The sequence below is a fragment of the Passer montanus genome, unplaced genomic scaffold, assembly GCF_014805655.1.
Source record: "Passer montanus isolate IOZ18808 unplaced genomic scaffold, ASM1480565v1 scaffold33, whole genome shotgun sequence".
Classification (NCBI taxonomy): Eukaryota; Metazoa; Chordata; class Aves; order Passeriformes; family Passeridae; genus Passer; species Passer montanus.
This window is the reverse complement of record NW_024368041.1, coordinates 8,795,476-8,807,865: the sequence shown is the minus strand read 5'-3', so window position 1 is coordinate 8,807,865 and position 12,390 is coordinate 8,795,476. Positions and strand designations below refer to the sequence as shown.

The window sequence follows — 12,390 nt, the reverse complement described above, 5'->3', positions numbered from 1 at the left end:
ATTTGCTTTGTATAACTTATTTTTTACCTCTTTGGGCCCCAGTCAGGATATGGGGACTCATGAGAGTAATTGTGGTGCAGACAAGATGACAATGTCACCAGAATCTCCTGAGTGGCTCATAGTTTATTGTATGGAAACAAGCCAGATAGTGACTTCTATCAAGCAAAAGAAACTTTTTTTTTCCTCCAAACTTGAAAATTTTTCAGTCCCAAAGTGACAGAAATTGGGAAAAAATGGGAAGAAATGGCTCCTTGGTAGATTGAAATCCAGTTTGACATCAAAATGAAATTTTGGCAGAAAACTTCCTAGCAGCTGCACCTCAGTTTCTTTGGAAGAAGCAGGTGGTTCTCATGAGCAGATGTAGGTGGCAGAAAACAGTAAGTAGGACACAATCATCTGTGGACATCTTGTGCTATGCTCTCTCAAGGAATTCCTGCCAACCCTGTGCTCTTCTCCTCCTGGCTAGCACAAATATCCCGAGGCATGTACATGTACACTGAGACCAGAGACAAATATTATTTCTGAGGTAGAAGATTTTCAGATGTTCTGTTGAGCTTACTCTCTGTAGTTTAAGAAAAGGTCTAATGAAATTAAAGCTTTAGTTGCATTGTGATATTCTGTTCTTTTTCATTAGTAAATTCAAAGAATTTTTAAGTTGTGTGCATGGCTGAGAATGCTTTATTGGTTGTTTTTATTCGCATTAATAAGATCCACTTTAACAGCAGCACAATATTTATTTTCTCACAGAGGGATTAATATGTCATAATACAGTGCAGCTTTTGTCACATTGCTATATTCATGGCCAACTATAACCTGATTTGAGATAACATATAGAAGTACATCAGGGAACATCTGATTTTATAACTTCTAAATTCACTATAATAAAAACTCAGCTCTCTTACTGAGAATTAAAGTCATTGCAGGACAGAGGATTTTTGAACAAAGAACGAATCCATTATTCATTATGCAGAGATCCAGACACAGTGTTTTCCTTTAGATTCATTGCCTTTTTGTAATGGTGCCTTTATTTGAGAAACTCTGAGTTTTTCTCATAATATGAAATAACTTCTCTGAGTAGTGATTTTTATCTTGATTTTTTTTTGGTTTGGGAATTTTTTTCTTTTTCTTTTTCCTATTTTTTCTTTTCTTTAACAAAAATGTTTCAAAGATATTTATTTGCCATGTTTTGCAATACTGAGAAATCAGAAGGAGGAATATGAGATCTGAATCCCAAACTCTTTGCATGTTTGAGACAAATCAGAAATCATGGATGTGATTTCCAATGACAAAGGCACTTGCATTGTTTGCTATAGAAGTCCCTTATGTTATAACCAGGGACTTTGCAGTAAGTAAATAGTTCCCAAAAAATGAGCAGTAAATACTAACAACCTGTGAATTAATTAATTCCTGAAAGAGGTGGTTATGAAATGCAGTTTAAGCCTGACTAAATACCAGTATTTCAAAACACATCAGAACTAAACTTCTAGGAATCAATACTAAGTGCGTCAGATGAGCAAGGCAATTCTTATTTGTGGGATCAAGATATGGAGCTTGGGGAAAGAAGTGGACACAAATTCTGGAAACTTCAGCATGAATTAGGTAAAAAATGCTTCTGCAAATGCATTGCTTTGTTTCCTGTCTAGATCTGAATTAAATAATTTTGATTATTATGTTGCCAGTTTTGGTTTTCTCTTTGGACCAAGACCCAAGAAGAAGCTATAGGCTGTGCTCTAGGCTGTGTTCTCCACTCCTTAACTTAGCAGTAGCCCTCCTGTCAGAGGAGAGATGTTAATTTCTCCCCTTCACCTAGCCTCATCGTAAATTCTAACCACTTGTTCTTGAATGGAACACAATGTTTTTCAGTCTGCCTCATCACTCATTTTGTTGCAAAGGGAAAACTAATGACTCCGAGGAGAAACCTTTGTGAGGAGATGTGGCATTTTCTGAACTAACAAATAGCCAACAACTTCATTTATATATTTCTTTCTTGGCTTGTGCTTATTGCTAACGGGATATAGCATCAGAGCTTGTTTTGCCTCTTGCTGTCACTCCCACATTCATTTTACTCTATTACTCATACACATTGCCCCTTGTCTCTTTCAGGGTATATTGAGGAATCCTCCCCTTTTAAGTGACTAATTAAGTGCATAGTGACCTCTGATCAGGTGCCTTTGTAGACAGCCTGGAAACAGAGAACAAGTTTTGAAGCTCCAGGTTCAGTTATCAGAGATCACTGAGAAACCACAGGATGTGGTGGCAGGTCCTTAACCTCCCTCACATCCATGTTCCCTCTGATCACAGAGCAGACATGCAGTCTGCAATGCAATGGGCATTTGCAGCACACAAGCACTGGAGTATGGAAGCTTACCTGTGACAAACCAGAAGAAAAGGAAGTTTGCAACAAAAATGTGAGCATCCTGCCTTTGGATACACAATGGCTTGATACTGTTTTGGTACTTGCCACTTGGTAGAAAGCTTCAACAATGGCTTTAAATATTTTTCCTTGCTATTATTATTAAGTACTTTAAGTGAGCTTCACCTGTTGATGTATCTGTGATATATTCAAGGATGTGTTTTTTCCTTGGAGATACCAAAGGGAGGTAGACAAGTCTTGGTACTAAGCTGCAGAAAGTAGCCTGATACAGGTCACTGACTATAAAGTCATGAGTACTTTGTGGACCAGTGGCTGACAACTTACAAATGGCATCTGTGCTGCCATAAGTGTGAAACTCATTATTTGGTAGCTGCCTATTTAATGGACAGTCCCTGTCTGGTTTGCTGTAATGTCCATGAATAATAGTTCATGATCATAAAGGACTTTTGTAGCAAAAGGTAGAGCTGCCTTTGACCCTGGAAATCACATTTATGGTGTTGGTAGAGATCAGTTTGTCTGAATGTTGTTTTAGCTGAACCTTAAAGTAGCTGAAAATTTATTGAAAAAATTATTTTCACAAATCAAGCAGACAGTTGAAGTCACTGCTGTGAATTCAGTGGTCTCTGGAAGGAAACTTTTGTTATTGTGATTGATCTGAAGGGTTTAGAGAAGCATTTTCTTCCCACAGTTTTCCCCCCTTCATTTTATTGGCAGCTCTGTGCTTTCTCCTGTGATCCCAACATCTGTTTCCTGCTCTTTCTGGTTCCTTTTCATCACTGAAAAAGAATGGGCGAGACAAATAAAAGAGACATGATGAAGGTAAAGGGATTTTATTAGTTTAACATTTTTTGGGGAACCTTTTCATTTCTACTGAAGGTATTTTTTTTTTTTACACACAAAGGAAATAGTTTGTTTTTACCAACCTGTCGTGCACAGAGTAGTGCTTTCAACTTCTGTGGAAAATAAATGAAGTGAGGTTCATCTGCCTTCTTTATATGTGAATATATGTAACTAAATTCACAGTGCCTGAAACATGAAAGGGCTCAAATCCCTCAAATAGAAAACTTAGGAATAGCTTTGCAACTGGCTTTAGTGTTGACTCCACTGACCAAACATTCTGGGGGCATCATTCATCACTCTGAGCCATCAGAGCTACCTTGGAATATCCAGCCTCCAGCTGCCTGTCCAGAAGGATATGGCATACTCAAAGGTCCTCAGACACTTCAGAACATCTAGATGGCACTAGCAGCCTATATTTAGGCACATGAATTGAGCCCTAGGGCTATGATTCAGCTTCAGAAGTAGACATTTGGATGTCTGTAGTGTGCTCTTGGCGTCTACACTCTGATGCTGAACGGAGACCCAGGTCTGAATGTGTCTACACAAATCCAAACCCCTAAAGGTAGGTGAAATTCCCAGGAGCATCTCTGTGGGGCTGGCAGGTCCCAGAGTGGGTGAGCTGACCCCTTCCAGCAGCTGCCCTGGGTTCCTGCTCGTTGCTCCCAGCAGACAGCTCTGCTGGAGATGTTTCCATTGGGAAATCCCAGCCTGGATCCCGCAGCCCCGGGGGCACCTGGGCTCTCACACCCCCAGGCTCAGCCAGGAACAGATGGGAGAGGTGCTGCAGAGCAGGTCCTGAGTGTCCAGGCAGCACCTCCATGAAATGACAGCTTTGTGCCCTCCTTTGACAGCTGTTCTTGAGAAATCAAGGCACAGAGCCAGGATGCCTCAGCCAGGGTGGAAGGCAGGAGCATCACCATTCCCTTTAACCTGAGAGCTGATAACAGCCATGACCAAGTGACTCCCTCTAGCTCTAAACACCTTCTTCTCCTGCTCCTGATCTGAGTTTGGCAGGCAAACTGATCATAAAATTGATTTATAAGGGAAGAGGTCACAGGAAATCCCTTTACAACACAGTTCATCTTGTATATAACTAGGAGGCCAGGACAAATTTTTGACACATGCTCCCAGGCTGCTTTTTTGGAATGGTGAGTGGGTAAATCTGCATCATTCTCTGAACTGGACTCAATTAACACTGCACTGGGAAATGATCTACTTGTAGAGATTCTTGCCTGACTCCCTGAACTGTATCAAGGCTAATAGTTTCAGGGTCACTCTTCTGACATATAGGAATGTTGAAAAATTGAGAAAGTTTGAATTTTAAATATTTCAAAAAGTTATATTTGCAGGGAGAAAAAACAATTTACCTCTATATCCAGGTGAGAGAAAACCTTGAGAAGTTATGCAATTAACCCTAAACCAAATTTTTTTTCTGTGTTTTCTCACACAACAGGTGTGGAAACTGAGGTATGCTACTGAGGCATGTAATTGCAAGTTTTCCATGCAATTCCTCAGTTAGAAAGGCTGATGTGAGCCTCATTAGTGTATCTTTACATTGATCTCTTCTGCCCAGGAGTCATGTTGAAGTAGGAATGTTATGATTCTCCTCTCTAGTAAACCCTGAAATGCACCAGGAGAGTGTGTGCAGTTATTTATTGAGTATCAGTTTAAACTTCTCCAAATAAATCTCCATAGTGAGACTGCAGGAACACTCCAGACTAGGACCCCTAATGAAAGGAAATTCATTCCTTTTCTTAGAGAGTGAAATGAAGTGGAAATTTCCTCATCTCTTCACTAAATTCTTGATGAAGAAGACTCAAGTCTAATTTTCCAAGTTCCCGACTGTGAAATATTACACACTTAATATTTTAATAACATTGTAACCCTCCCACACAGGGGAGGAATAGATTATGACCCTCTTTTTCACAGTATTCCTGATTTATACCCATCTGAGATGAGAGACTCTGGAGGTTCATCACAAAAAGTGATGACCCAGCAACTTGTGGGGCTGTGATAAATATTGCATGATATATCCATACATGAAAAAAATCTTTTATAGAACATTAATCACTGCTAAGTTAATGCTGTGGGATGTTTTACTATTTTGTAAGTACTAAATGATTCATTAAAAAAGCTGATTTACTCTGAATTTTGACCCAAACTTTTGGAAGGATCAGAACACAGACATTCAGGAGCAGCTGAACTTCACTTTGCATGTGAGTTTCCTCTCCTTTTTTTTTCCTGTCTTTTTTTTTCCTTCCCATAAGCTTCCTGTGGATTTCCCACCCTAAAGTGTGGGTGAGCTCACATCTCACTTAGAACCACAGAGTGTGAGCACTCTCTCCTTTAATTTATAATGCTGGACCTCAGACACTCCAGCAGCGCTCCTCATTTGCGCTCACAAACCTTTATTCCTCTTAGTACTTTTTTTTTGCCCCAGGCTTAGCCCAGGCCTTAGGCAGTATTCATCTGAGTGAATGCAAAGGCAGGATTCATCTCTGCAAAGGCAGGCATTTACTCTGACAAGTGTGACACCTTGAACTCGTGTCTCCACAAGCCTTTCTTCAGCTAGAAGGGGAATGTAGAAAGGAGCCTTCACCTCTGTAGCCATCCCCAGCAAATACTGCTCAGATGACATTATGTTCTTGCAGTTGAGAAATTCAATTTTAGGTAGGCTACCCCACATCTGAGCTTCCCATCTAATCAATGAAGAGAAACAGGTCTTTTGGGGAATATTTCTCTCACCCTAAAATAGGGCAGAGAAGCTGTGAAAGCTGTGATCTACATGCACCTGCTTCTCTTCACAGTCTTTAAAAAAAAGCCAAGAAAATTTGCTCAGATACAGGCATTTATAGATAGATGAGGTGATCTCCTCCCTCAGCATCAGTTTTAGCCATATGAACCATGTGAGATGCTTTAGAGCATCGTGGTTACCCCCAGTTTCCCCCTTTGGAAGACCCTGGTCCTGTCCTTCAATCAGCCAGTCCTGCACCTCTCTAGGTTATTTGATCTCCCTTGGATATCTCCAGTGGCACCTGACACCCATATGTGGGTAAATTAATTGAGTCCTTGGTATCATTTATTTTTACTCCTCCACACACCTTGCACAGTGTCTGTTTGAATTAGAAAAATTATCCCTCTTTTGTGGGGGATTTTATGAAGGATTTTAAGAAGGACCCTATTTTTACAAAAGCCTGCTCCAAATGCAGCAAATTAGAGTCAAAATTGAACTGCTGAATTGTAGTCTCCAAAAATAAGAGTCCTTTTTACCACTGTCAGGCAAGCAGATCAGCAGCTTGTGCAATCCAGTTGCAGACCAGTGGTGTCCAGGCTGGAAGGGTTTTGGCTGTGGCTGACTGAACAGACAACAGACATCCTGTGGACCATGGCTGACCTTCATGTGCTTGTTTCTTTTCTTGGCTGACCCAGTTTATTTGCTTCACTCAGTTTGATTTCCTTGGCAAATGTGGAAACTTTCTCCTTCCTTTTACTACTGCCCCAGCAAGCAGCATCTGATGAGCTGTGGGCATCTGCCAGCTGTAGCTGCTGGCACAGGTCTGCTCTGTGCAGGTGTCTTATTGCACTCTCATGTTACAGCTGAACACCTGTGTGGCATAAGACATCAAGGATTTATGGAAAGCAGGACAGTATCTGTATGGAAAAAAGCTTCTGGTTTCAGAATTCTTTTTAATTTTTGATGGGAGAGCTTGAAACAGAGAATTTGGGTGTCTCCTGTGGAGTGCTCAGTGGGGCTTTTCTTTTGTTCCAGAATATCCTTGCTAGCAAACTGCATAACTAAAACAACAAGAGTTTATGACTGCACCAGATTAGGAAACACACAGAGAGGTAGGAGGAACAGAGCAGACAGAATATCTTGTCTCTTTTTATAAAATGATCAGTGTATGTCACAAATTAGACTTGTTTCTTCATACTGAATATAACTTGACCACAGCAAACCTTGAACACAGACCAGAATGCACAGATGTCCTTTTATTTGATTCCGGGTAAAATAAGTTTTAAAATAGAAATCACTCCAGCTAATTCAGAGATAAAAATACAGAAAACCTTTGCTTCATTTTAGCAATGCTGGAATCTATTTCTATTCCTTTTATTGTAGCCTTCCATTTTCCTGTCAGTGTCTGTATTTTTGAATTATCGCAATATCCAACCACACAGAAAAATTAATATTTTAGGTTGGCTTAAAAGAAAGGTAACCTTGTAAACATTCTTCTGGAGGTTTTAAATGTTAATGAGCCAGAGTGAAGTTCTTGCTTCTGCATCCCTGAGAAGTGTGAACAGCAAGAAGGAAGGGGAATTACAGAGGATGGTGTAAGGTGGTATAATTATCTGTAATGGACTGGAATTACTGAAGGGGAGATTTAGGCAGGTTTTAGGAAATGTCTGTGAGCATTGGTATGACGGGGCTGTTCTCTGGTTTGTTTGGACCAGCATTGGTCCAAGCAGACAACAGACAACCTGGTTAAAGGCCATGGAAGTGTCTCATAAGAAAAAGTTGTGCAGCAGCAAAATACTGTATTTAAAGAGTGGTTCTCTACATCCAGGCAGCTTTTTTGGTCCCATCCCTGCCATGTGATAATTTTATATTTGGCAACATGAGAAAAGGGAAGTGAGGAGCTGGTTCCACCAGTGAAACTGTTAATTTTTCTGTCTGCTTTCTGCTTCACTCCAGAATACTCTGAAGGACAAGGTTAATCAATCATTTTTTGCTCCTGAGGTCAAAACAGAACTACTGTTGCATGCATAATGAAACAATGTGCAGTGAATGTCCAGTAAATTCAGCATTTATAGGATACCTTAAATTTACTGAAGACATCCCCTGTGTTGTCCATACACAGAGATCTAAGCTACTCAGAGGAGGAGCCATGGCTCAGAGCCCTTTCATACCAATGCATCTTGATGAGCAGTCCTTCCCAGACAAAAAACTGTAACATCATTGGTCAACAGTAGAAGTTTTTTGAAAGAAAATTCTTGGTTTTTGAGATGTTTCGCTGTCATGAGGAAAAAAAGAAATCAAGAAACTGTTTCGATTTCATGTAATTTGTAAAATAAAGAGAATTTGTGGCTATTACTAGAGTAAAACAGGTGGTTACATTCATGCAAAATTATAAAAGGTTGGAAAGGACATTGTGATTCTGAAGTAAGAATGGACTGAAATCTAATTGCTATCATAATTCTAGAAGAAACTAAAGCTATTACAGAAGAGATTTCCCACTTGGAAAAGTCGGTGGGAGGCCAGATTTCCCTGCCTCTTATCACAATTTAAGGACCTTTTTAGAGAGGGAGTTTTCTCAGGTGATGGGACAATGATAAGAGACAGGACCTGAAATTCTTCCTGCTCTGTCTGGTTCAAATCATGGACCTGACCTCAAAGCTTTACTTTCTTAGATGAAGAAGAACCATAAAAGGAGGGTGAAATGTACCCTAATCTCCATGTGGGATCTGTGGAATCATGTCTAGGCGGTGTGACAGCACCTGGGGTTGATGGGGAACAAAGGAGGCCATGGTAGCAAATGCCCAGCACGTCTCTCCCTCTCTTCTCCAGGTCAGCAGTGATTAGGAATGCAAAGTGGAGCAATTCCCACAAGAAGCTGAAGAGGCCAAGGAGAGCCTGGTTGCTGGTGGGGGCTTATAATCCAATCTCTTTGTGCTGTCTCTCTCTGCCTTTTGCATTTTAATCAAATGTTTTGTTTCTGTTGAAATTGGTGCAGGCATCCCTTAAAAATGGCCCCATTGTGAAAGATTCTCATTTTCCTGCCAAAAGTCATTTTAGTGGGACATGCTGGAAAATCCTTCTGTTTTCTGGCAATCCCTCCTTGTGGAAGAGCAGCTGCTCATTCCTGCTAGCAGAGCAGGTATTAATTCCTCAAGGGCAATATATTGTCATGGCCAAGCCTGGCCAAAAGCAAGCCCAAAAGCCTAGGGAAGCCGCTGGGAAGGATTGCACAGATTTAAAGACAGAGATGATTTTTGGCTGCAGCAGTGTCTGGTTTTGCCTAGGAAATGACTCATGACCTTGTGGCAGCGTGCAGGGCAAATCCTCCTCTTGTTGAGAGCATTTTTGGCCATGCTGGGCCCCCTCACATCAGCCTGTGATGCTTCTTTGGGCTTTTGCCATTTCTCCTCCAAGTCAGGAGCTTCTGACTGACACCCAGTCCAGCCAGTTCTCCAGAATAGACTGTGAGAAGCACACCTGGGCAGAGTGACCTCATGGGGACACAGGTGGCTGATGTCATCTGTCAGGAAATCTGTCAATAATGTACAAAACTCTGAGTACTGCAGACTTATTGGCAGGAGTTTCAGATGCAGACATCATACAGACACCAGTGAGCCTATAACACCTAATAAGGCAATTTTCTCACCAGGGGCTGTTTCATTCCTTTTATCTAGTGTCTCTTTTTCTGTCTGCTCTTCACTTCCCTCTTCCCTCCCCTCTCTTTAGTCAAAATAAGCAGAATTAATTTCTTTCCTTTATTATAGATGTTGGTTGTCTTGGGAAAAACCTACTTCATCTGTCTAGGTAATGAACCCTCTGTTAAGAGCTGTGGTATTTTTAGGAGTTGCTTGCATACATAATCATGCTTTGCATTGCCAGGTATTCTATAGCACACCAGATTTTTCCAACGTTGTCAGACTCTCTTTATTTCTTTACTGATAAATAGGCATATATCTCACTGGCAGTGATGATACGCTTAGCTGCAGGAGCTACAAGAGTAGAAATCAGAGACCAAACATGACATTTTTGTACCAGAAATCCTATTCTCCATCATTGGGCTAATGCTGGGAGAGAGGCTCTAGACTTACTCAGGGGAATTTGGAGAGTACAGATTTCTGAGAAACTAAATGTGTCACAGACAGTGGCAGCAGCCACTCTACACTTAACTCAGTGAATGCTGGACTGCTTTGTCTCTGAGAGGAAATAGCTCAATTAATAAATAGCTGATGCCCCTCTGAAAATAAGCTCTAATATGCAATTAAAGTGAAATATTTCCCTTTTGAGGGTGTGGGGAGCTATTAGATAAAATTACAGGAGTACCAGATGTGAAAATTATTTAATATTTTTAAAAATGAGGATAATTAAAAGAAATTAAATGTATAGACTCTGCCTTTAAAGGGGAATGCATTTGTAAGCTCCCCTGCTAACATCTGTATCACCGGGGAGAGTGTAAGGACTAGCTCTGCCACATGGCAGAGAGATGACTCATTACAGAACATACACACACTTGGGTTTCCTTAATATAATAATGAGAATTTATTAAGCAGTGGCAGGGAACAGCAGCTCAGTGCTGCAATATAATTATTATTCTTTATTTCTGTTGCAGTGCTGCACATAGGAATGAATAGAAATGGGGCTGCCCATCGTGGTGGGCGCTGCATAAGCACAAATTGGGTGATTGACTCCTGCAGCTTAAACATTGCTCTTTGGAGCCATTTCCTGTGGGGATTAGAGTCCAGCTCTGAGGATAGGTAGAGCAGTTAGCTTTTTCACTTTGACTTGTGGGAATCAATTTTCCATTAGGTGTGTCAAAGGTTTGACCAGTTGAGCACTGGCAGAGGGATCGTGTAGATCTGAGAGTGTACATGAAAGGGTAGAAATGGAAGGTGCATTGGATAAGCAGGGTGGTAGCACAGGCATGTAAATGAAACTGTCCATAAACCCTGGATAAGGAGGTTGGATTATTGCAAGAACTGCTTATTTCAGTGAAACTTTGACATTCAAAATTCCTGTGGCTTCCTATGTGTCCCAGAGACTATGAAATACCTAGCAACATGTCTCCATGATGTAACCAGTTCCTAATCCTTTCCCTTTTGTCAGGACAGGATTTGTTTCTCCTCCTGGAAAAGAAAGGGATTTGAATAAAAATGAGCCACGGATGAGCCTAATCCCAGGTGATGGTCAGGAGACTCAAATTCCATTCCTCATCTCTGTCCTCTGCTTTGGGAGCACAGTGCCATGCTCTCCCTGCCCTGCAGCAGGCTGACAGCACAAGACATTTCAGAGGAGTCCCACAGGTCAAGGTGCATTTCCAGCTGCAGCCTCTCCCATAATCCTTCTACTGTCACCTATGAAATGAGGTAATGTGTAGAATCTCATCTGTGAGGTCACAAAAATATCAAGAAATTTGCCTACAACTGAGACATCTGTCAAGGGGAAGATTTTTTATTTGGATGGTATTTCCTTGCACTAGGAAGTCTTGGGCCTTTTGCAATCCTGCTGATTTGCAGCCTGTGATGTAGATTGTGTAGAGTAATAATTGAGAAAGGAAATCAGGACACATTTAGGTCATTACTGTCACCAGTATTTCATTGTTTCCAGAGAATACTTGCAGCGTTTATTACACTTACAGAGTGTAAGAGTCTTCATTATCAGAAAATATTTACACGCTCAGGATCTTCTTCCCAATCCTTACCTGAAATGGATGCAAAGAAAGAGATTAAGGATAACTATACCTTGAACTTTCCCCAGGATTTTTCCCTATTTTCTAAGACTTCTGGCTCAGTAATTTCCAGATTCTTTTTTTTTGCAAAGCCCATCTGTTTTCTCTCCCATTATATAATTGATTCTATGTACAGTCACTTATAAACATGGCATGTAATTAATGATCTCATTTTTTGTTAATCTTTTTTAACTTGCTGGTTTTATGTTATTCCTTCTATTTTGTTGCAAAAGGCAGCTGGAAGTTGTTCAGCCTTTCACTGTCTCTTATGTGAGGCAACTTAGGACGTCACAGAGCTTTTTCATATCAGTTGTTTCATTTCCAGGCAAGTAAACAAAGTAGTTCCTCAAAGGGAGACCATAACTGTACTTTGAGAGGTATAACACTATTTGGAATGAACCACATTCACTCATAGGGATGTTATAGATTCCTTTGTCACTAATTGGAATGTATATGTAATTGGGTTTACTTTGGAAAGTCAGCAGTAATCAATATCTTTGGTCAGGATCCAATATTGACTCCATAAAATTCTGGAGTTATCAGCACTGCCTCAGCATGCAGTGCTGTTTGATGGAAATTATTCAGTTGCCCAAACACAGGTGTGCAGTATGGGAAGTCCTGAGATATCCAAGACAAAGCAGGAAAAATAAGATGAGGTCTAAAGGGGACCTAAGATGCTGGAATCTGCTCTGGGCTTTCTCAAGGCCAGTGAGATAACCC

The 12,390-nt window shown here is 40.7% G+C and overlaps 1 protein-coding gene across 1 annotated transcript in view; it reads left to right on the top strand.

The window, feature by feature from the left end:
* Nucleotides 1-12,390, top strand: part of KCNQ3 (potassium voltage-gated channel subfamily Q member 3) — a 191,228-nt gene that overhangs the window by 50,042 nt on the left and 128,796 nt on the right. The window lies entirely within an intron of this gene.